A 25,094-nucleotide genomic window follows, 5' to 3' on the forward strand; every position below is an offset into this window, starting at 1 on the left:
CCATGCGTCGTGAATGTCTGTTGGCTATGGCGCAATGTAGTACAGTGTATCTCCCCTCGGAATCTATATAACTCTTGTGGAGAACAAACTTAAGTGATTTATGAATCATCGTCACCACCCCTCTGGCGCGCGTGGAATATGAGGTGAAATATCTGTGTGGACCCCATATTGGTGCAATACATTTGGTCAGAGGGCCCATTGAGTGAGTCTTCTGCAGGAGCAATATTTAACAGCCGTGTCTGTTGGTGTACGCCATAATTTTACGAGCCTTGGTGTAATTGCTCAGATCCCGAACATTGCAGGATTTCACCGTTACAGGCATGTCAATGGTTTAAGTAACATCCCACCACTGTTGTCGTAAAGTGAATCCAGGGCGGAGACCGCCCCCACCGGGGCCCCCCGATGCGCTGTGGTCTGCCAAACCACCTCTGCCATTTTTCCCCATAACACACAACAAGCCCGCTCCACCCCCTCCTGCACCACCCCACACACCCTCACTGCCCACCCCCAACTTGTAGTGTGACCCCAACAACATAAGTGCCAACATTTCTCCAAGCCCAGGTGGCCCCAGTTAAGCCAGAGCCACCATTCAACCGTAGGGCGGTGGCTAGCACCCAACATGGGCGTGCCCCTTCCACAGTCCAACCTAGGTCCAGCAGTAGCGGCAACCAAATGGAAATAAACAGAATCATTGCAAATGCAGCGAGGTGCGCTGTTGCCATGTGGTCGGCATCTTGAACATCAAAGACGGCCAGCGGATGCTGTCTGCGGTGGGTTTCTGCGGTAGGCGGATCCAATGTTTGGCCCCCGGAGCAAACATGTGTACCATAAGGAGCAGGTTTCGGATGTACGAGAATTCAAGGCAAGCGGCGGATTTAGGCATCCAGAAGAAGAGGTGATGGGTTACTCCAATTCCAGAGCGTGGTTTGTGGCCTGGCCGATTGTAGCAGGGAGGCATCATTACTGGGTAGAGAGCAACGTTGCCATATTTGCGTTGTGAATCAAGGATCACCAGATAGTGTGGGCATCTTCAAGAAGGGTGATCAGAGGCTATTCAGCGTCGGCGAGGCCATCCCCTGGATTGTGTAGTGGTATTTGTGACTCAATAAATTTCACCGCCTCGTCAGGGACCGTGAAGAAGTCGAGTTTTCCATTATGGGTGAGTTTAATTCGAGCCGGAAACAGGATGGCATAAGGGACATTGCGCTCCCTGAGCAGCTTTTTTACACCTAGGAATTGGCGTCTCTCCTGTTGAACCGCGACTGAGAAGTCGGGGAAGATCCTGATGACATTGGCCTCTAAGCGCAAGTCCCCTTTCTCCCGTGCCAGGCGGAGGATGAGGCCTCTGTCCCGGTAATTTAAAATTATGGCGATGATGGGTCGCGGGATGTCGCCCGGCTTGGGGCGAGGGGACAAAGCACGGTGGGCACACTCGACTGTAAAATATGGTGACAGAGCCGGATTGCCCAGGCGATCTTTGAGTAGGCTCTCGACAGAGTCTTCCATGCGTCCCTTGAGGGCGTTCTCGGGAACGCCAACAATGCGTAGATTATTTCTGCAGGAGCGGGATTCCAAGTCGTCACACTTGGCCTTCACTGCCTTCATGTCTCGTGACAGGGATGCAACAGTGATCTGCAATGAGTGTATTTCGTCCTCATTTGTAGAGATTCTGCTTTCAGCCTCTGTAATCCTGGTCCCGGCTTGGTCTACACATGTCCTGAGCGAGGCGACATTCACGTTTATGTCATCCAGTTTCTCGTGGAAGGAGGCAAAGTTTTTGGCCATTGATTCCATAAGGGTGGTAAGGTCCAGTCCCGATGTACCAGGGTGGGCATCAGCCTCAGGGTCTTCTTGTAAGGGTGGCGGCGGACTCGCCTCAGCCCTCGAGATGGCTCTAGCAAATGTATCCATGGCTCCCTCCTTGGCAACCCCTTTCTGCCTGTTTTGGCATGCCTGGGTAGTGGTGGATGTGAGGGCGGTCTGCAGGCAGCGCCCGTGGAGAAAGCAAGTGATGGGGGCTTCAAGGATCCGGCCAGTCACCGAATAGCGACTCCACAACAGCCAGGCCCCCGCTGTGACAGAGGCAAGTGTCACTAGTAATATTGGGTGGGGTAGACGTCAAGCTCAGGGCGCAGCGTAGCCAGGCCTCCAGCGCAGCCAGGCGGTCCAGATGTCAGGGCCCCTGGCAGGCCAAGGGTTCGGTGTGTATAACTGCTCTTCAAAAGTCCAGTGTGCGGCCCACAGCCTCGTTAGTGCGGCCGCGGCGGCTGTGAGTCCCCCCGCACTCCTCACCTGGATATAGCTGGAGCTTGGGGCATGGCCCAACACTCACACCGTGCGTGGCTTCTCCGGAGCTCTGGCTCACGGGACACGCCCGCGGCGCTCTTCCTCGCAGGAGCTCTGGCTCCTGGAGTAGGGGTGGGGGCGGGAGGGGGAGAGAGGGGCCACGCTCCGCGCCGGGCCAGTCCCAGCTTCACTTCCCAGCAGCGCCACCTGCAACAGCACGCAGATGGCCGCGGCCACCCGCAGCCGCGCCGGGGCCCCGCCCGCCCACCAAGGGCCGATGAAGGTGCGTCCAGGCATCCCAGAACCGCCAGACTGGGGACTTAGCCTTGCGGGTTCCTGCGCCAGGGTACAGCAGCCAACCGCACCCCAGGGCAGTCGCACACGTCCAGGCGGCAGCTGGCACATGCGCCACAGTAAGGCCCCCAGATGGCCAATCGACGCCAAACTCGCAGGATGAGAGCAGTAGATGGTCCCCAGCAACACCAGCCGATGGCAGCCCCCAGGGATGCAGTGTTGCGCAGATGGTAGCAGATTTCTGCCGAACCACACAGAGCTTATTTGCTAGGCAGCCATCATGGGCTGCTCAACAGCGCCACCTCCCCGCTTTACTGCTTAGTTATTTCACTTGTAGTTTAGGTTGCTCTAGCCATGTTGCCCTAACGGAAATATAACAACGCTAAGCCCCACCACCCTCATATCAGAAATTGAGGTTGGCCCCACCTATAATGTGGCTTGCAAATGTCTTTCCTGTGGTTCATCAGTAAACGGCATCTAGTATCTGCTAACTGTGGAAAACAACTGCGACTCAGACTTCAGTCCCATTCAGCAATTGCTCCTACGCTGCTTTGTATTTGATATTCATTTCTTACCACGTTGCCTATCACTGGTACTCCAAACCAGCCTTACGGTGCTCGCAGCCCACTGAGCAACTAACACGCAGATCACTCCTAGCCTTACTGACTAATTTATCTCACAGTATCCTGTCACTAGCTTACCTAACATTTTAATTGCCAACCACTGCCCTACTGAGCAAAAGGCTCCACATTGGTCCAACCTAAACCCTATAAAGGGTTTCTGACTCCCTTAGCCTGTCAAGTTTCAGACAGCCAGGCCCTCTGCTAACTCACCATTGAAAATACCAAACTTCAGTCAAAGGTATATGATCCCACATTTGCCAAGTCCAATGCCTTACTTGACTCCACCATTTACCAACTTCAGTGCACAGTATAATTGTGTCATGCCAAGTTGCAAACCAAATCTAATTCTATTTGTGCTCATTAGCACCTCTCTAGCTATGGCTCTACCATCCCCATCACCCTCAACTACCCAGCTGACAGCACCCCTACGGTTAACAATGTATATGTCTAGTAGTAAATCGTATTCACTGGACAACAACATAGCCACATCTGTCCGTACCTGTGACCAGAGAAATAATAGACTTAGAAACAGGACAAGAAACTACTCGCTGCCTCAAAATCAAAGGTCAACATTGCATATTTCTAGTTGTAAATCGCACTCACTGGATAACAATATAGTCACATCTGTCCATACCCGTGACCAGAGAAACAACAGACTTAGAGACAGGACAAGACATTATTATTTGTTGCATCAAAACCATAAGCCAGCATCCCACCCCGGGTACAACCCAAACATAACTAGATCCACTGATACTAACCTAGCTGAGGAAATCACTATCACCCACGGGACAGAGATTAAAAGAACTAACGCCACTAGTCGCAGGCCCAAACGTTCAACTTGTACAACCATATCTATACTTACTGACGGTAAAGTTGGCAACGCATCCATGCTCGGCCTTAAAGACCACATATGGAAACTATAGCACAATAACCATGTACTAAAATGACACGTCAGACGCAAGGTTCCTTTTCAAAACAAGTCTGGTTTATTTCAAAGTATTCTCAGTCAGCCGACTGGGTCTCACCGCCTCAGGACGTGTGTTCCCAAACACTGTGAGATGCGAGAGAGAGCGAACAGCGCTCAAGCAGCAATATATATACATTAGACTTATCCTTTGCTAAAGCAATTCGACCCACCCTCTTACATGTCATACAGGCTAGGGTTCAGTGATTGACAATTATGACAATTATGACACGTTATGACAAGTCTTCATTCAGCCTAAACATAGTTATTTTAGCAAAGGCAGCAGAGACAGCTTTCTGTTATGAGGAACATGGAGCTCTGGCTTGGCAAGGATATTGTGTTCTTAGCAGGGAAACATTCCTTACTACGTTATCTGTGTGTTTCGGCTCATGAGCTAAGGGTCAGATAGTTCTGAAGCAGAAAATACCACTCTCCGCGAAGGAGCACTGCTAGGAGAATATAATTCATGTTGTACTGCCTTTTACAACAGCGCTTGCAGGACAAACTGGGACCTGGACTACTGATTAGATGTGGCTTTTGCTCCACTTCAAGGACTCAGTAAGAGAGAAAAACAATGTATTTCTGCACAGTTTGACATTCCTGTCTGTGTTAGTGTTTCAGCGTTCAAGCCGTTGCCTTGCACGGTGTGTGAGTCTAAAGCATGGAACACATTTGCAAAGTGTTTTGAAAGAAAAGAAAAAAGCATATGGCCGACATTTCACAAAATGGACGCCCTCTGGTTACACTGACGATTCTTAGATTGCTTTGTTTGTCACATGATGCGATTGGCTTCCGGCCAACATATTATATGTATCATTCGACTATAGGGTTACTTTTCTGGCTTAACTAACCCTCCTTTTGGCCTTAAGCCAATAGCATCATCCATACATCGCGTCTTCATCGGACCACGTGTCCAATTCCGAACTACCCATGCTGCCATAATCGTCATCAGAAATATGAATTGCCATAAATTCTTTAATTATTTCATTTTCGTGTTGTGCACCTTCACTTAACATGCAAGGAGGTTTCGTTCTAATTGTATGTACACACTCATTTGTAATTTGGGAGCAGAGGACTGGCAGGCATTGTATGCAACAACAGCAGAATATGAGGATTCCAAATATCATAACCAAAATTGCAATTAGTTTCCATCCCCATGATCGTAGCAGTTCCCAAAACCATGAACTTATATTCAGATTCCAACCTCCTGCGGGGACATGAATTTCAGAATTTAGGACATGCAATTTCTTAATTGCATCAAATATCGTGGGGGAGGAGCACTTACGAATACACAGAACGCTGACCACACCAATTTGTATACTCCTCCACGATCAGCCAAAATTATATCAAGCATCATTCTATTCTGAAGTGCGATTAATCTGATTGCTTTTTGTTCCAATGTCATATTATAGAGTATATCTGTTGTTCCATTTATCGTTTTTTCTAACACCCTGGACAGTTTTCTTATATTCCATGAGTTTATTGCTTGCCCTCAAAATTGTATAAATGATTTCACTATATCCCCAACAATCTGTCCTGCGGTATCATCTCGTTGTGGCCGAGATCTAGATAATTTTGCTATTTCAGAAGTTTTGGAAAGAAATACACCAGGTAAAAGTATACCTAAATAACAGGTCCCTTCCCAAGTTCTAGGTAACCCTGGATAGGCCTGATCTCCACATATAAAATAGACAGAACCTCTTTTCTTCTTGTTCAAGTACAGCAATATTCATGCATCTAGTGAATGTTCCCACTGGGTAGGAACCTTTTTCCACAAGCAAAATGTGACAGAACGTGGACTATGATTAATAAAATATAGGAGGGAGGCAAAGCATCCTTGTTTCCTACCGGATCTGTTTTTAATGTGCTCAGGGACGGGTAAGGCCTAGAGAGCCCATCTACTGGACTTGTTGTTACTGGTTTTATTGTGCTTCTGCTTGTAAATACGGAACAACCCAACGGTTCCAGTACCAATCTTTCAAATTCATTTATGTTTGTTCCATCAAACTGACCAGTGACACTATCATTCCATTTTCCAAAAAATAGCGTTCCTAATGATGCATAGCAGGCGGTATTAAGTGGCAAAGGATGTACATATCAACCCATTCCTCTTTCCCCGTGCTGGGGTAAATGGGAACATACCCAACAGTTGGACCTATTCTAGATTGCATGGGTCATACTCATAATCAATAGTAATGTATGATTATCATATCCTTTTCTATGTTTCACTTCTTGTGAAGGGAGAGTATAAGAGAGCACATGTACTGGGCTGCTCATGGTAGGAGCATTGGTAGCAGTCAAGAGAGAGTTTAAGGGATGCACAGTTTCTAGATACCAAAATATTGGGACCAGTGTAATCAAAACACAAAGCGGTATCATAATCATTACCATATTATTATTTCTGAACCAAGTCTTTCTTAGAGTAGGCTTAATCTCTATCTCAATATAATCAACAGCATTGGTACAGGAGGGAGCAGGAGCAAATATAGACATTGGGGGTCATTACAAGGTTGGAGGTAATGGAAAAATGATGCCGGTAAAGGATTACCGGCACCGCATACTGCTCCAGGCTATTCCGACCCAAGAACCCGGTATTAGAGGCGCCGCTAATAATGTTGCCGCTAATAGCGGCATGGGCGCGGGCATGCAGCCCTTCAGGCGGCAATACCGGGATGCCGCTAACAGGAGGATATCACAAGTCAGGCAGACATGCACATACCGGCATCATGAAGGCGCTAATACGGAATACCGGCATGCCGGCAATACCAGCATCACGAAACACCCGTAAACTGCTATGTGCAGTGTTCCCAACTGCCACAGGTGCACACAATCAGCACAGGTGGAGGCAATGGAGTCTGGGCCAGTACAAAAGGAGCACACCCACACACCACACCCCTTCCCACACCAAAATGATTCCACTAGTAGTAGCAATACTGGGGCTGGAGGACATGCTTGCATTGCTACACCAGCAACAACAACAACAACATCAGGCACCACAGAGGAGACACAGGAGGAGAAGGAGGGTGAGACAGGCCTAGCATGCCCCACCAGTGCAGCCAGTGGTACCACACAGGCAGCCCCCAATCCCTCGCATCAGAGCCAGTCCATTCAACCTAACCCCTGAGGAGATTCACACCCTGTACCGTCTGGACCGGGACACCATCACCACCATTGTGGACATGATACACAACAACATTGTCAGCCTCATTGAAATACACCCCGCCATCCCCCCTCTACTGAAGGTAGTGTCGGTGCTCCACTTCCTGGCCACAGGCACCTAACAACACACAGTGGGGCACATGCATGGCATATCACAACCCTTATTTTCTTACATGCTGAACCAAGTGCTGGATGCTCTCCTGAAGCACACAAGGGACTACATTTCCTTACTATGAACTCCCCAGGAGGTTGTTGATACAAAAGTTGGCTTCCATTCACTGGCAGGCATGCCAAATTGTACTTGTGCCCTCGTGCCATGGAGGTGGTGTACCGCAATCGCAAGCAATACCACTCCTTCAATGTGCAGATGGTATGTGACGCCAGCAAGATCATCACACATTGTTGTGCCCGATACCCCGGATCAACTCATGACTCAATGGTCCTGCGGAACTCCACGCTACCACGCTACATGGAGCGACATGCAGGACGACGTGCCTGGCTGCTTGGTAAGTTGCATGACAGGCAGATGGCAGTGAAATGGGGGATAGATGCACACACCGCCATGGTGTAATTGTTCTGGTGACAGCACAATGTGCACAACCCAAAACACTGTGCCCCAAAGCATCCCAAACTGAACATGACAACCAATTCCCATAGCAATGAAGTAAGCTGCACACCTATGACAACATGCCAAACTTAAAACCACCCCACATCCCACCACACGTGCACCACCCATCATCATACCACACCCTCCGTAACACAATTCAGTAACATGCTTTGAGTATTCACTATGTAAAATGTCTGCAGCAAATCATCACACAGGGCAAGCATCCATGAGAGTGCACTGAACAAAACCGCCAAGGGAATCCACTGCTTGTCACAGGGCCAACACCACAAAAGTGCAGCATGTCACCATGGGAATATTCAGCGCTGAATGGCAAATAATGCAGAGACTACTGCCAACGTTGCCAGTTAGAAAATCATACAGAACACTACACATCACATATTTAACACAAACACAGCGGTATGCATCCACAATGTATGAATAACATCAAGGCAGTGTACACCATGTATCATCTTGAAGATGCAAACCACACCATATGCCTATGGCACAGAACACATTGAGGGCATGAAAAATGTGTCCATACAACCAGGGACATGTGTATGTGACCAACAAATATCTGCAGGCATGTGTGACAAGTACAGCTGTCCATCATGAATTGACTAACATATACCTTTTCTTTCCTCTCATGCAGGTGATAGTGGCTATCCCTTGAAGCCATGGCTCCTCACCCCTGTCCGGAACCCGCAGTACAGGCAGGGCCGGACTGGGAACCAAAAGTGGCCCTGGAAAATGTTTTCAAAGTGGCCCCATATTTCGCCCAATCCTTCAAACAGGGGATTGCAAGTATCCCCCAAGAAAGTCTTGAATAAAATTAGTCAAAATGAGTGCACTTAAAGCATGTTTTAAACATACACAGATTAAAAAGTAATGTTTTAAATAAGTTCATGATCTCCCAAAGTAGATCTTCAATGATAGAGGGACCTGGAACGTTCCATATTTTGCAGATGAGAAAAATGAATTCAGACGTTTTTAAAGATGCCCAAACAACATGCATCCCTAATCCATTCCCTAATCTATTTCACCCTATCCCGTGCTGGGAAGGGCACACAGATAAAAACATTCAGAAATGAGCATTGGCAATGCCAAGAGTTTTGGCTTTTGTGTAGGCACGGGAAAGGCATTTTGCCAGACACTGCCACAGTGTTATTAACTGTCCATTGATGGTAGCATCTGCAAAGTGGTGTGAGTACCTGGGTATACAATAGCAGTGCCTGCTGAATGCCTAATATTGATACACAAGCTTAAACTGTTGGCTTTGCCAATGCTTGTTTTTAACAGGACTTCAGTGAGGGACAGACATAGCGCTTATACATGGAATGCCTCCTGTCCTTCCACTGGACTCTTTCGCAACCTCTGCCAATCTCTATCTCTTTCTATTCACCTCTCTGGCCCAACTCACTCTGCAAGGGCACACTCTGGAAGTTCTAATCTCTTCAGACCTTCCCCTTTCGATCCCTCTCACCACTCCTCTCTCCTGGAGCGATCACTTTCTCCTTTCCTCCCAGCTACCCCTCAGGCCAAGCCAACTCCAGCACTGCCACCTACCTTCAAGGTTATCGGACCCATGAAGCATGTGTCAGTTGAGGCTTTTGCCAACCCCCCCCCCCTTGCCTGACACAGCCTTTTCCATGTTCCACTCTGCTACATCTGATACTCTCGATCTTCTTGCGCCTGTCATGAGGATCCGCTTGAAGCCAAAGCCAAGTGCAACTCTTGGTACGACTCAGACCTCGCCACCCTCATACGCAAGTGCAGGGTACCTGGCCTAGTAAGATCGTTGTCTCTGTCTTCCCTCTGTTTCCCCCCCCTTGCTTCGGCGCGCCTTGAAACACTTGTGTATAGGCGTGTTATAAATGCCATATCATATCAAACCTGGTTGACATTTTTATTTCACGAGTAGCGCGTTTATAGTTCCATTTCAGTCATTAACTCTCAGAAGACTGCTTTGAGAAAAAACTGGCAGGCACTTAAAGCACACACTTTGATGCTAAGGCTTGATAAAGCTAACTCAAAAACATCCCAAGAGGACGTGTTTTGGGTGGAGAAGGGCAGAAAGCAGGTGGAAATGGCCATCGGGATTAACATGGCCATGGGCAGTCAATGGGTGGATAAATAACCAAACAACATGTACACGCTTTGTGTCTCAAAAGACACCAGAGGGTCAGAAAGTGAATGGTAGGATTCGGGGAGTTGATGCTGGGAGGACGAGAAGATCTGCCAGACAAGATCTGTGAATATAATTTAGAGGCGAGTACAATAAAAATATGAGAGATGCTGTGGTCCGTACACTGCACATCTGTATATGTATACAATGAGAACCACACAGTCCACAATGTAAATCTCAATAACAAATATCCATAGCATGACTCTCCCCGGGTCCCCTCCCTCCATGATCCAGCTGTGTCTGCACGGATGTTTGGCCCCATGCTTTGCTGGGAAGTCTACATTTAAAGATGTACTCATGCAATGTCCTGGCCAGCACCACCCATCCCTGCTTCATGGTGATGGGATTTTTCAAAATGGAGGTAGGCAAAGAAACAGTGACAAAATACAAAATTTCAGGGGAAGAGAGACAAAACACATAAAGGAGCAAAAAAAGAGGAGAACGTGTGAGAAAGGGGATGAAGGGAGGAGAGACAAATTCTAACAGAGAGGAGAAGTATAACAATAGAGAATGCTATACTGGAGAGATAAAATCAAAGAGAGCAGAGAAAAAGATTGTCAGGGAGAAGGAGGTGGATAAGAGATAAATGTTTAGAGAGAGGAGTGAGCATAAGAGGAGTGAGAGAATTCAAGAGAGAGGAAAGTGAGCAGGTGGAAGATAAAAACAATGTGCGAGAGAGAGAACAGGAAAGAGGAAAAGGGCTGACAATAAGGAGAATTGAAGCCTGCCTACTACACTAAGGAGGTTGTAGGTAGCCCAGAGAATTAGGCAATAAGGCGCGGGGTGGCCCCTAGCGTTCTACTTCTTGCAGTGATTGTTTGATGTGCTGCTGAATGTTCGTCCTCCAGAGGCTCCCTTTCTTCCTTCACAGCAACCTGCAGGCTACCCCACTGCTCCAGCTGCAGTGCCCTGGCATCATGCCACTCTAAAAATGTGAGCAATAATATTTACCCTTGACGTTAGTAATATATCCACATCATTTAAGTGCTAACGTAATGCATTCAAGTGACAGGGATCTATTCATTTGTTGCTAGCAGTTGACGAATGGTGAGTTGTATTAGCTTTTTTCAAGGGTATGGCATGTCCACAGCACAATCACAAAGACCCAAAAGTGCTGCCATCAAATACTAGATGCAGCCTCATATGGCTAGGAACTGCCATCTTATGACAGGCTGAGCCTGGGTTGCCTGGGTGCTGCCAAGAACACAGCATTGTATGCCAGGTATATACATGAAACAGGGTGCAGCATCAGAGTACACCAATAAGTACACTGCCAATAGCGCTAAGAGAGATATTGGGGAAATTGCAGTAATAATGGGGAGGGAGAAAAGTAATGTGTAGAGAAAATAGTCTGTTGGACAGGTTTCAGCCTCTTAATGGATTAGCAAAACTCTTACAAGTTTACTGTTTTTGCAGCAAGGAGGTGGCTGGGCAAATGTACCTCGGAAGGTTGTTCCATAAGGCAGGGGCTGCCGCTGAGCACCCTATGCCTCCCCAACACCCTATGCCTCCTCAGCACCCTATGCCTCCCCAGCACGGCTATCGGGAGAATTTAGGAACAGTGCATCAGTCAGATGGTACCCTGTGCCTAGGTGTTGCACATGCATGACAGATAGATTGCTTGTGCTTTGACAAAATGCGTATGTGGCTTTTTCAGGCTGCCATGTGTTAATATACTGGGCGGGGCAATCAAGGTTATGCCAGGTGTAGCACTCCAGCTATTATGGCAAGTATTGAAACGCAGCCTTTATACCGGCTAAGGATCAAGTCCTGCATAACTGCACTCATAGGCAAACACTCCAGCTTCTGGGGGGCATCTAAAGTGCAGCTAGTGTGGCATAGATGAACTTTAATAGGGGAACTAAATATATCCTATTACTTTGTATTATTATGATGAGCTGCCCGTTGCCTTCAGACCAGGTGTGTGAGTAGACCATCCGTGCAGAACTACAAGTCCCACAATGCAATGCTAACAACATACAGACCTGTGTGAACCATGTGCGTCTCATTGTGGTGCAGCACGGAGCAGTAAAAAAAGAAAAAAAAGACAGACACATCAACATTCCTGCTGAAAGACAGAGAATGACGATTTTGCATAAGGATAGCTGTCATTATGCTGTGCAATTTCATACCATATGTACACATGACTGTGTGAAGGCGGATGAGCGTCACTCAGGCTTGTTGAGCACCCTCATGAGGGCCGGCGCCAGCGTGCGCAGTCCTCTTCAAACACATGTGAGAGGCGCTGGCTTGGCCCCCTTTTCGCGCCGCTAATTCACCTGACCGTGAATGCTCTGGGCAGAGAGCGGCCTTCCTTCATTCACACCAAGTGCCCAGGCCTGCTCCATCGGCAGGAGCCAATTGCAGGCAGGCAGACAGATACGGAGGTTTGCTGCTGCCTTATGTAGACCCACGGATTACATGATGCAGCTGCATGATCCATGTTACATGTTAAATGTATCATGCAGCTGCATCATGTAGTACAGGTCTAAGGGCAGATATTCGTATTGGCACACATTTAAAGACGAATCGCACCTGAATTGTCAGCACCTGGACTCAGTTGTCGAGCACTCAGCAGCACTGAGGTGGACACTGGCAGCCCAGGGTGTGCAGCCTGCACTGTCTCCCACCACCAAGTCAGCTGCTCCCTCAATTATCTCGTTTTCACCTACCTTAGTGGTTGTGGCGTTGAGTCGTCGGAAGGCACGAGCAGCAGGCAGCTGCCTGGCTGTGGCCTGTGGCTGACTGGCTGGCTGCTGCCCTGCCAGTGCACTTTAGCTGCCCAGCTGCAATGTGTGTGTAGCAGCAGGCAGGGCACGTGCAGTTCCCAGGACCTCATCATCCTGCGCAGATACAAGCTGCTGGGGAAGAAAATAAATGTGGCAGCACCACGTGCCTCGGTCGGTGGTGGCAGTAGCCAATTCAATGTGAATCATCCAAGCGGATCACACGATGCATGTGATCGTTGCTCCTCTAATGCGATATCCTTCCGCACCTTGCCAAAGAGGCCCTATGCCCAGAGGCCTACCGGGGGATGTCCCGGTGTCCCGGTGGGGCAGTCCAGCCCTGAGTACAGGCACGAGGAGGACTACAATCGTTCCCATACCTGTACCCGTGTGGTCATCGAGCAGACCTTTGGCCTGTTGAAGGCACGGTTTCGCTGCCTTAGGCGGTCGGGTGGGGCACTCCACTACGGGCATGAGAAGGTGGCCAAGATCATCATGGCATGTGTCATGCTGCACAACATGTGTATCCGACGGAACGTGCCCCTGCCCCCTGACATTGAACTGCAACCACCTGGTGCTGATGAAGGGGATGAAGAAGATGTGGGCACACATCATCGTGATGCAGATGCACAGGAGGGACGTGCTGTGCGTCAGTCAGTGATTGCACAATATTTCTAACACACATGGGTGCAGAGGGTGACATGAAGGTGGGGCAGATGGCACTGGGTGTGGGAGTACATGTACACTATGCACTGTATATCAATAAATGACACATATGCAATAAGGAATGTCCACGCAAGTATTTTTTTCTGCTACGCAACAGGTGTATTTAACTTTTCAATAGTACAAAGTGCTCAAACCCTTCACCTCACAAACCCCCTCCCTGCTCCCCCTCCCTCCAAAACTCCCCCCCACACCCTCTCCCCCTCACCCTCTCCTCAAAACTCCCCCACACACCCTCTCCACCCTCCATCTCCTCCACAACTCCCCCACACACCCTCTCCTCCTCCCCCCACAACTACCACACACATGGTGTCCAAGGAAATGCAAAAGGTGTCTGCGTATATTGTCCTAATCTGGCTGCCACATCTACATACGTCGACTTCCCGCACCTGGTGGCGGCATGTCATACCTCTGCAAGGTGCGTACTGACCTGCTAAGGGGGCTGGTTTGAGTGGAGCTATATGATGATGGGGTAGCCGCTTGCTCCAGTCTGGGGTCCGGACGCTCAGCCTCCAAGGAATCCCCTATGCGGGAGAGGACCTGCCTCAGAGCAGACACCTCCTCGCATATGCGTGTAGTGCTGGCCTCAATGGCCTACCTCAGGGACGTAGTGTTGTCGTGCCCCTCCTGCCTTGCCTGGGCACTGTCTCACACAAACTGCTGACTAGGGCAGTGAGCTCCTCCTGGCGCTGCAATGTGTATTCGATCTGCTGCACCCCTGCCCAAACACCGGTGGAGGTGGATGGTCCATGTGTCACATCCCCAGATCTGTGTGGCTCTTCTGTGGGGCTAATGCTCCCTTGAACTGTCTCCCCTCCAGACTGCTCCGGTGTGGTGTCATGGTAGGAGTACATAGGTGTGACCTGGGGTGATGGTGTGGGAATGGGTGTGGCTGGTGATTCCGAGGAGTCATCCTCCACACGGACATACACCTGGCCCTCGCTCTGCGCGTCCTCGTCTGTCCGGGGTGCCGTAGCTGCCACCTCCCCAACAGAGCTGGTTGCTGCTGAAAGGACTGCATCGGCCACTGTCTCCTGTGCCGGGGACACAGGTGTTGTGGGGACTGTAGCAGTGGCCCTTAGCAGCACCAGTGCCATGGTATCCGGTGGTGTTTGCCCCTTCTGTGCCTGTCGTGGCATGGCTGGCACTTTGGATGACGAAGGCCCATTGCCTTCTTCCCTGGCCCTCTTCCGGGGTGTTGTTGCCTGTGGTGCAGAGTCCCGGGTCTCGCTGTCATGATCAGAGCCTGTGGGGGACCAAGAGAGGGACGGCATCAGTGATGGTTCAACAAGCATCATGCATACATTGGTATTATTGCTGTTCAACACATTAGAGACTATTAAGTATTGGAGTTTTGACAATCACGTTGCTTGCTATATGAATGGAGCATGCAGGCATCCGTTAGGGTCACTCATGTTGGAGCTGGCGTATGCTGTGTGACATGCATTTCTGTTGTGGACTGCGTGCAGTGTGACTTATGCCGTTTTCATATATGTGTGGTGTGTGTCAGGTGCTGCATGCATGTGCATGTGTCTGTGCTGCGGATGGCATTTAGGCAGGGATGTTTCATATGTGTATGTAATGGGCCATGCATTTCCTATTTGGACGGACAAATTGGTGGACTATCATCATACTTTGCATTACAGTGTTTTATTAGGAAACTCACCTCAATCCGCCGATGAGGTGGCACCACATTCCATCTTGCCAACATCTTCTTTGCCTCGATGCCAATAGTGCTGGCACAGATTTCCTCCCACTGGCTTAGCTTGATGGGTGACCTGGGACCACCGCCAGTAGCCATGGCCTGGCTCTGGTTTGCCGACATAATGTTCTTGACTCTCAGGCGCAGGTCATCCCATCGCTTGAGAACATCCTTGATTGTGCGGGGGATTTCCCTACGGCACTGACTTTTTGGGCAACATGTCGCCAGATCTCTTTCTTCTTAATCTGTGCCTCTCTCTTGAGGCTGTTGGCAAAAACTACCTCTGCATTGTCTGCCAGTGTCTCTGCCAGCATAGTCAGCTCATCCTCATTGAAGTGTTCTTTGCTCTTCCGGGATGCGCCTTTTTTTTACAGCTTTGGGCATGATGCTGGTGATGAAGGTTGATATCTGCAGTCGGAAATAGGCTCCAGGTCCTGTGTGTTGAGGATGGCAATGGATTGTGCTTTTCAAGAGGGCCGCCGTGCTCTTTCCCGTTCCTGTGCGATGACGCTACTGCCGGTTCCGCTTATTAACAGGCACCGCTATCAGCGGTGACCACTATTAGTGGTCACCGCTGATAGCGGTGCCCGCTAATGCCGTATCCATTGATGCCAGTCACGTTATTTAGAGGAGGATGCCGGCGGTTGTGCTGTCTGCGCTTTCCATGATGCCACTAAGGGCCATTTTTTGGACTTTAGCAGCATGCCGGTAATGTCGTTACCGGCATACCGCTAAGCTTGTGCATGCAAACTCGTAATAGCCCACTATTAGCGGGCTCTTTACTACACGGACACGTTATTTGCTCCATGCCGGTAAGGACTGTTTCTTACCTCCATCCTCATAATGACCCCCATTATCTGTAAAGTTTATCTCAGGAAAAGTTTTTCAGTGTCTGTCGGGGAAAGTTCTCCACAGCAACACATGTTAGCAACAAACGTTCAGGCCAGTTCAGGCTAGCCTGTTTATAGATGATAGCAAGCTGATGTTAATTTGCACAGAGCTCCAAAAAGGCAGGAGCAAGTATCAATTTTATTGTGTCGGTACCATTTGCCCCTGCTTGTCCATGCTAGGTTGCAATGGTCCTTCACTTTCAATGGTAGCATCAGGAAACCACGTGTCAGAGCTTTCAACTTGATACAGCTCATACACTCCTTTTCCCTAGGCCTCCGTTCCCAGCTTCATCCGTGAGCTAGGAACAAAGGCGAAATCAAAACTGATCACTTCCGATTTTGTGAACGTAGATTGTACCTTACAGCTCCAGATACAGTATGATCGATAAACAATGCACTCTCATTCCCAGATGCAGGATCAGTGCCAACTTGTGATGCACTGTGTGATGATGATGAGGTAGCAGTCGAACAAAGTTGAGGCAACTTTGGCCTTTCGATCTTTGTTGCAATCTCCCCAGGCCCTTTCTCGGGCTTAGGAAGTACTACTGACAGAGAACTGGTGATGATATCTTTGTGATCAAGTGCAGTTGTCTTTCTTTTGACATCAGGATCATCAAGCTCTTTCTCATGTGGCAAAGGAAACGGAACTCTTTTCGTGTGTGTTTCATGGATCCAGTGCTTGCAGCCATTCACTCGGACTGAAGTCTGCATAGCCAGTAGCACCTGAAAGGGTCCCGCCCAGCGGGGTGCAAGGAAAGATTTTCTTTCAAAATTTGTTACCAAAGTCCAGTCTCCAGGCTGCAGACAATGTCCTGGGCCGGTATACCTGACAGGAAGAGCCTCCTGCACCTGCTGATGAATCAAACGCAAGTTTTGAGTCAACTGTTGGCAATAATCAATAAGTAATGGGTATTCAATATCCCTCAACCGTTTTGCTCGAGGCACGTTCCAGACATTTGCTGGTCTCCCCATCACGATCTCGTAAGGGGAGAGGCCAGTCCTTGCCTGTACAGCTGTTCGCAATCACAGTAAAGCTAGGGGTAGTGCATCGGGCCATTTCAAATTGCTCCCTGCACAGATTTTACTTAGCTTGTTTTTCAAGATACCCTTTTGGCGTTCTACCAAACCGGCACTCATCGGGTGTCTGGCCAAATTGAATTGTTTATCAATTTGGAGACCTGCACAAATTTGCAATATCACGGCTGCAATAAAGTGTGGGCCATTGTCTGACCATATGACACGGGGTAACCTGAATCGTGGAAAATATTCTTTTAGCATGGCTTTCGCTGTGGACATAGCAGTACAACCTTTCAGGGGATAGGCCTCTACCCATTTGCTGAATGTGCAGACCACTACAAGGACATACTTATAGTTTTGGCACCTCTCCATTTCTATGAAATCAAAATGGATGACTTTAAATGGCATAGACGGTGGGCCAAAACTACCTGCTGGTGTCACTGTTCCCTTTCCAATGTTATGTTGTAAACAAGTCATGCAATTCTGAACCAATCTTTCAGCAGTTTTTCTAATGTGTGGATTCTGCCATACAGAATCCAGGTGTTGAATCATTTTTCTAGCACATATGTGTGTTCGACTGTGGGCCATAGTGACCATGGCCATCACATAGGCATTTGGCAACATCCATCAGTTATTTTGCTTGCCCACCCAACAACCCTCAGAATCTAATTCTGCTAGACCCTCAGACCAGTTTTGTATTTCATCTACAGTAGCTTCTACTTGCATTTCTTTAACTGTTGCAATTCCATTTTCTATCATGCAGGGTACATCCTCTATTCTTTCGACATGCATTTTTGTGTGTAAATCAGTGGCAGTTTGTTTCGCAATTTTGTCTACAATTGCGTTTCCCTTTGCAATATTACATGTTACTTTTTTATGTGTTTCACATTTCATTATCGCTAATGGCTTGGGAAGCGCAAGTGCTGACAACAGTTTCACTATCAAAGTGCCATGTTGGATTTTGGTTCCGTGTGATGCCAGGAAACCCCTTTCAGCCCATAATCGACCAAAATTGTGTACCACCCCAAAGGCATACTGACTGTCAGTATATATATTTACATTGAGTTTTGCAGAAATTTCACATGCTCTTGTTAATGCTATTATTTCTGCAGCTTGTGCTGAGTTATATGGGATTTGTTTGCTTTCTATAATTGTTTTCAGTGTGGTGATGGCATAAGCAGCAGTTGATGTGCCATCTGGTAATGTAAAACAAGAACCGTCACAAAACCGTTCTCCATCTGGCTCTTTCTGTGGGGTGTCAGTTAGGTCAATTCTTCCTTTTGTCTCTTGTTCAGTAACCATTAAGCAATCATGGGGACATTGTTTTTCACCCCCTTTCTCATTTGGAGGAGGCATTAACTTATCCGGATTTAAAGCGCAAAACCTCTTAATTTGGATATGCGGTGCAAATAGAACAATTTCATACCTTGTTAATATGGCTGATGTGAGATGTTGCGTCTGCGTTCTATTTAAAAGAACGTCCACTGAATGAGGTAACATTACGGTTAAAGCATGACCTAAAACCATTCCATCGGTTTGTTTTACTGACACAGCAGCTGCAGCAACAGCTCGTAAACAACGCGGCAAAGCACATGCAACAGGATCCAATGTGGAAGAGAAGTAGCCGCTTGGTCTATTTCTCCCCCCGTGTTCCTGAGTCAAAACATCCAAAGCACATCCATTGTTCTCATGCACAAATAACTTAAAACTCTGGTCGTAATTTGGCTTGCCCAAAACTAGAGCTGAACACAATGTAGCTTTAAGCAAGTCAAATTCTTCTTGAGATTCCATGTTCCATGGCAAAGGTAAGGTAACATCCTTCCTTGTCAATGCCAGTATTGGTTTCACGATCATTGAAAAGTTAGCAATCCACTGCCTACAATATGAAGTCATGCCAATTAAAGCCCTGACTTCTTTCTGCGTATTTGGAATAGGCATATCAGAAATGCTTTCTATTCTTTCTGGTGTCAATCTTCTTCCCTCCTTCGAAAGGAGGTAGCCCAAGTAGGCCACTTCCTTTCGACAATACTGGAATTTTTTTAGCAAAGCTTTGTGTCCCTGCGCTGGTAAATGTGTCAATAATGTAACTGTACTTTCTTTCATATTACTTCTGAATCTGCTGCTATTAACAAATCATCTATGTATTGTAGTAATACGCAACCGGTTGATAGTTCAAACATATCTAGTTTTTCCTTCTAAGCTCTACTGTAAATACTTGGACTCTCAGTGTAGCCCTGTGGAATTCGTGTAAATGTAAATGATCGTCCTCCTAGTGTAAAAGCAAACAAATATCTACTATCTGGATGCACTGGGATACTAAAAAATGCATTTTTTGAATCAATCACACTAAAATATGATGTAGAAGCTGGCATCATAGTCAACATTGTAGTCACATCCGGGACTAATGGAAATTGCGGATCAACCACTTTATTCACTCAGCGTAAATCAATTATAAAACGATAAGGTATATCATTACCTCCTTTCTTGTAAACCGGAAGAATCGGCCTATTGCAAGTACTACCAGAAGTTTCTTCAATTACGTTTCTTATAATTAAATCTGATACAATGCATTTATGTTGCGGAATATGCGGCAATGTAATTCCTTCTTTCAAAAATGTTTTACTGGCTCTACTTTCAAACAACCAACATTATTGTTGTTCACTGCCCATATACAAGCCAGTACTTTACTCAATTCAGTCGGTAGTGGCTTAGATACAAATTGTGGTGAAATTGTCAAATACACTCCATCAGGAGAATAACAAATGACCGCATTTAATTACTTCAACAAATTTAATCCCAACAAATTTTCGCTGCAATTTTTCATCAAAAGAAATAGGCAAGACTCTGTGAATTGACCTAGTGTTATAGGTAATAGTTGTAACACTGGACTAATTACTGGCACACCTAAGAACCCTACTGAGACATTTTTATGCCCTGACAGTGGTATTTCTGGAACCCGCTGATGGTCAATTGAACATTTGTGTGCACCTGTGTCCACTAAAATAATGTGCTCCCTATTCCCAACCTTCATTTCTATGTAGGGCCCTTTCTGGTCTATGGTAATAGGTACTGGTTCCAACCTCTGTCTCGGGCTGTCCTAGTAGAACAGTACATCGTCAGATGTAAAGTCGCCAGAGTAATATGCATTGGACTGATTGTCAAAAAGATTCCCACCATTTGTATTGTTTCCTTGTTGATTCTGATTACCCTGATTTTCCCGAAATTGTTGCGCTTTTTGGTTTCTATTCTGTCCTTGTATTCCCGGACGACCTCTATTCTGTCTTCTCGGAAAAATTCAACTTCTATTCTGTATATGCGGGCACTGTGCTCGCCAATGGCCTTCTTGCCTACAGTAGGCACATTGATTAATCCCTATTGGACCCCCTTGCATATTGGATGTTGATGCAAATTGGACTCTTGACGGTGCATTCCCACCACCTATATTATTGTTCTCTACTTTCTGTAACAATACTCTTGTTTTCAAATTCCCTTTGTCCCTTAGTTCCTTATCCTTTTTCTGAATTTACTCTGTTATCATAATATTGGGCCATATGTAATACTTCACTTTGTGTTTTTGCTTGCCATGCACTTTCAGATGTCATTATTAGACTTTGGATTTTCGGTAACAACCCTCGCACAAACTTATCAACAAACAATCTCTTCCCCGGTTCAGCACTTAGATCTTGACCACTAAAATCTGCAAATACGTCTTCAAACCTTTTAAAATAATCCGTTGCTCCTTCCTTTTTGCCCTGTAAAGAAGCACTCAATTTATCCCAAACTATTCTCTTTTTGGGCACTAAAGTTTTAAATTTCTCTACTATTCGCGATGGTAAAGCCAACATTACTTGCAGTGGCTTTTCTCCAGCCTTTCTCTCACTATCAATTCTAATCATATTCTCCCATGTTTCGCCTAACATCGGTGCGTCACTTATATTTCTAACCTGTTTCCATATGTCTACAGGAAGAATCACAGGAAACAGTAAATCAATGTCACTCAATGTAAAAACAGATGAATTCAAAGCAGATTCAATTTCCTAATGGAATCCTGCAGGATTTTTCCTAATATCAGGGATCGTCTGCTTTATAGTATTTACCTCTTGCATAGAAAAAGGGACATGTACAAACTGTGTGATATAATGAGCTTCTATCGTTCGCGCTGGAGCTCCTCCAATGGCAGCAACCTCTACTTTCAGGACAAGCATGGGAGGCACCTCCCACATGGGTAATTGCAAAGTAGGCAATTCTACACTTGTTTGTCTATTAAGCAACAAATCTAAATCAAATGAAAAAGCAGTCGTTCCAGTTTCAGGCGAAAATGCTCTTTTGTAAATTGTCATTAGATCAGTGGCACAACATATCTTATTCTTCATACATTCATCTTGTAGGTACTCTACCATAACCTGTTATACCTTTCTCTGCATTTCTGGTGTATACTGACTAAACGTATCATGCACTTCAATTGGGGAGATGGCGGCATCTGTAATCCATCTAAGCGCATCTCGCGTACAAATTCGCATCTCTTCACTAACAGGTTTCAGCGGTGGTAAAAACTGTTGCTGGACATACGACATATGTGGTTTCTCTTTTTTCAATAATTCTTTATGCAATCGATCAAGTTCTCACTTAAACACAAATATTCGGCCTACATGTTCTCGTACTTTCATCGCATTATCTCGCAGATTCGAAAGAACAACCAAATCAGGCAACTCTTACGGTACCACTGTATCGGTTAAATCACTCCCTATTTTCACAAGATAATTCCCCATGCATTCTAACAATACCTGCTGTTTACCAAGGCCTCTATGATCAGATATGGAACTTTGCACAGCCACTTCATTGTCATCATCAATATATGCTTTGGCCCATTGTTTCAGTTCTTCTTTCCTTCCTTTGCTAATCATGCTACAATTCTGTCTAATGCTTCCTTGCGCAGGCACCATCTCTGTAGAACTGCCTGCTAAAGCAGCTAACTCATGCTCTGGCGGCGGTGGAGGAAATTATGTCACAGGCACAGGGGGAGACAAACTGCTTACTGCAGGTGCAGATGGAATAACGGGAATGGGAGGTACATAAGGAGGAGGTGCAACTGGGTCAGTACATTGATGTTCATTTCTTCGCTCATTTAATATTTTGTTTATTAGTTCATCTGATGTATGCAAATCTTGCTGGGGATATATTTTCTGTACATCTAATTGGAAAGCCCTGTCCATGTTTCTAATGGCTTCTGTCTGCTGATGCTGATCGTGCTCTAGCGCTTTCTCTACATTTGTTTTATGTCTGCGCGCATGTTTCTCCCTACTTCTCAAACGGAGATTAGCTTCCTTCCTCCAGTCTCTTACAAAGTCGAACGCTGCAGATCGGGCCATTTTGCGTAACAATACTGATTCACGGTGTTCTATACGTCCTATTTCAAAGCTCCCATTATTAGGCCACTGAAGGTCTGATACATGTCTGGTCTGCAAATGCCAAATCGCATTAAACACTATTGCCTCTATACCATACTTCATATACATTTCATGTGCCGGCGACCGTTCGGGTGGCGCGACCTGGCCTGTTTGCAAAGATTGTCTACTGCAGTGAAAAAAACTCACTAAACAGGAAGACAATTTCACAGGCATGGTTAATTCTTACCCTTTTCTTACCCTGGGCGTTTGAACTTGCAAGTGCAACTCTCTACCAATATCAGGATGTTTAAGAATCGGGGCACAACTCATCTGATCAACCATTTCGTCACTCAGGATGCAATTTTCCCATATACAGACGCAACCAAGAATCGTTGTGACTGCGTGTCTGGCTCAATCTGCCTCGTTCCAGGACCCTCGCCTTGATGCTCTCTGAGCGCTGCTCATCGATCAGGGATCGACTGTGTACAGATCTGTCGAGGAGTCTCTCATCACTTCTAAAGGGGCGCCCTGAACAACTTCCGATCCCAGTTCGATGGCTTCCACCTCGGCTCGTTTTTGCCTTCCTTCAACTTCAACGTATACGATGGCGCATTAGTGGGAGGGTCCCTATTCAGCACCATATTTGCTAGGCCATAAAGACTGCATATAGAAACTAAGGCACAATAACCATATACTAAAATGACACATCAGACGCGAGGTTCATTTTCCAAACAAGTCGGTTTATTTCAAAGTATTCTCAGTCGGCCGACTAGGTCTCACCGGCTCACGACATGTGTTCCCAAACACTGTGAGATGCGAGAGACAGCAAACAGCGCTCAAGCAGAAATATATATGCATTAGACATATCCTTTGCTAAAGCAATTCGACCCGCCCTCTTACATGTCATACAGGCTAGGGTTCAGTGATTGACAATTATGACAATTATGACACATTATGACAAGTCTTCATTCAGTCTAAACATAGTTCTTTTAGCAAAGGCAGCAGAGACAGCTTTCTGTTATGAGGAATATGGAGCTCTGGCTCGGCAAGGATATTGTGTTCTTAGCAGGGACGCATTCCTTGCTACGTTATCTGTGTGTTTCGGCTCATGAGCTAAGGGTCTGATAGTTCTAAAGCAGAAAATACCACTCTCCGTGAAGGAGCACCTCTACTGCCTTTTACAACAGCGCTTGCAGGACAACCCGGCACCTGGACTACTGATTAGATGGGGCTTCTGCTCGACTTCAAGGACTTAGTGAGAGAGAAAAACAATGTATTTCTGCACAGTTTGACATTCCTGTCTGTGTTAGTGTTTCAGCGTTCAAGCCGTGGCATCACACGATGTGCGAGTCTAAAGCATAGAATACATTTGCAAAGCATTTTGACAGAAAAGAAAAAGGCAAAAGGCCGACATTTCACAAAATGGACGTTCTTTGGTTACACTGACGATTCTTAGATTGCGATGTTTGTCACCTGATGGAATTGGCTTCTGGCCAACATATTATACGTATTATTCGACTATAGGGTTACTTTTGTGGTCTAACATCCATACCAATTAAAGGCGCCTTAATTAATGCCAGACCCATACCTGCACATGCTCTGGACATATCTGACCTCGCCACAACAAATGACCTTGACTTTATTGCCATTAGAGAGGTTTGGCTACATCCCGCAGCAGACCCATCTGTAGCCCTTGCATTACCGGATGGGTATGCAATCATTAGGAAGGACAGAATTAGTTCTATGGGTGGAGGAGTTGCCATCATCTCTAAATCTAATCTCAACATCAGAGAAATTCCTAACATCTCTTTCACATCAGGAGAACTATTATCCACTAAAATCCAATCTCTCCAACGACCTCTTTAAATTTGCACCTCATCCATAGGGCTCCAGGTCCTACCTCCTCATTCAATTGGGATATTGCTCACAAAACTCACTTCTAAAGTGATTGTCCTAAGAGATTTCAACTTAGGTCTTCATGATAGTTCTGATACTCAAGCTTCTGCATTAGCCAACACCATTGAAATCAAGGTTTCACTCTACGATCCTCAGGCCCAACCCAGACCAAAGGTCTTACCCTCGATTGGCTCGCTGACTACAACTGCACTACACACATCTCCAAAAATGATCCCTGCCCATGGTCAGACTACAATAGTATACTATTCCAAATTAGTACCAACACACCTACTAACCTCCCAACGCCAATGGCTCCTGCCACTCAAGCGCGAAACATGCGCAACATCACAGCAGATAACATTCTCCTGCTGATCTCTCGGCTTGATACTCTCGCAGAAGAACCAATGGAACCTGCTTCCTTGGTATCAACTTACAATCTGTTTATGGAAACAGCCCTAGATGCAGTGGCCCCTCTGGGTAACTGCAAAGCTAAACCTAAAGCGCATCTTAACCACTGGTTCATCGCCGAACTTAAAGACTTATGGAATAGAAAAGGAAACGCAGAAAGCAATTGGAGGAAAAATCCATTAAGCTTCAACAAACAACAATTCACTGGGCCTCATTATGAGTTTGGAGGC

Source organism: Ambystoma mexicanum, chromosome 4p (genome assembly GCF_040938575.1).
Source record: "Ambystoma mexicanum isolate Mex_15411 chromosome 4p, UKY_AmexF1_1, whole genome shotgun sequence".
NCBI classification, from domain to species: Eukaryota; Metazoa; Chordata; class Amphibia; order Caudata; family Ambystomatidae; genus Ambystoma; species Ambystoma mexicanum.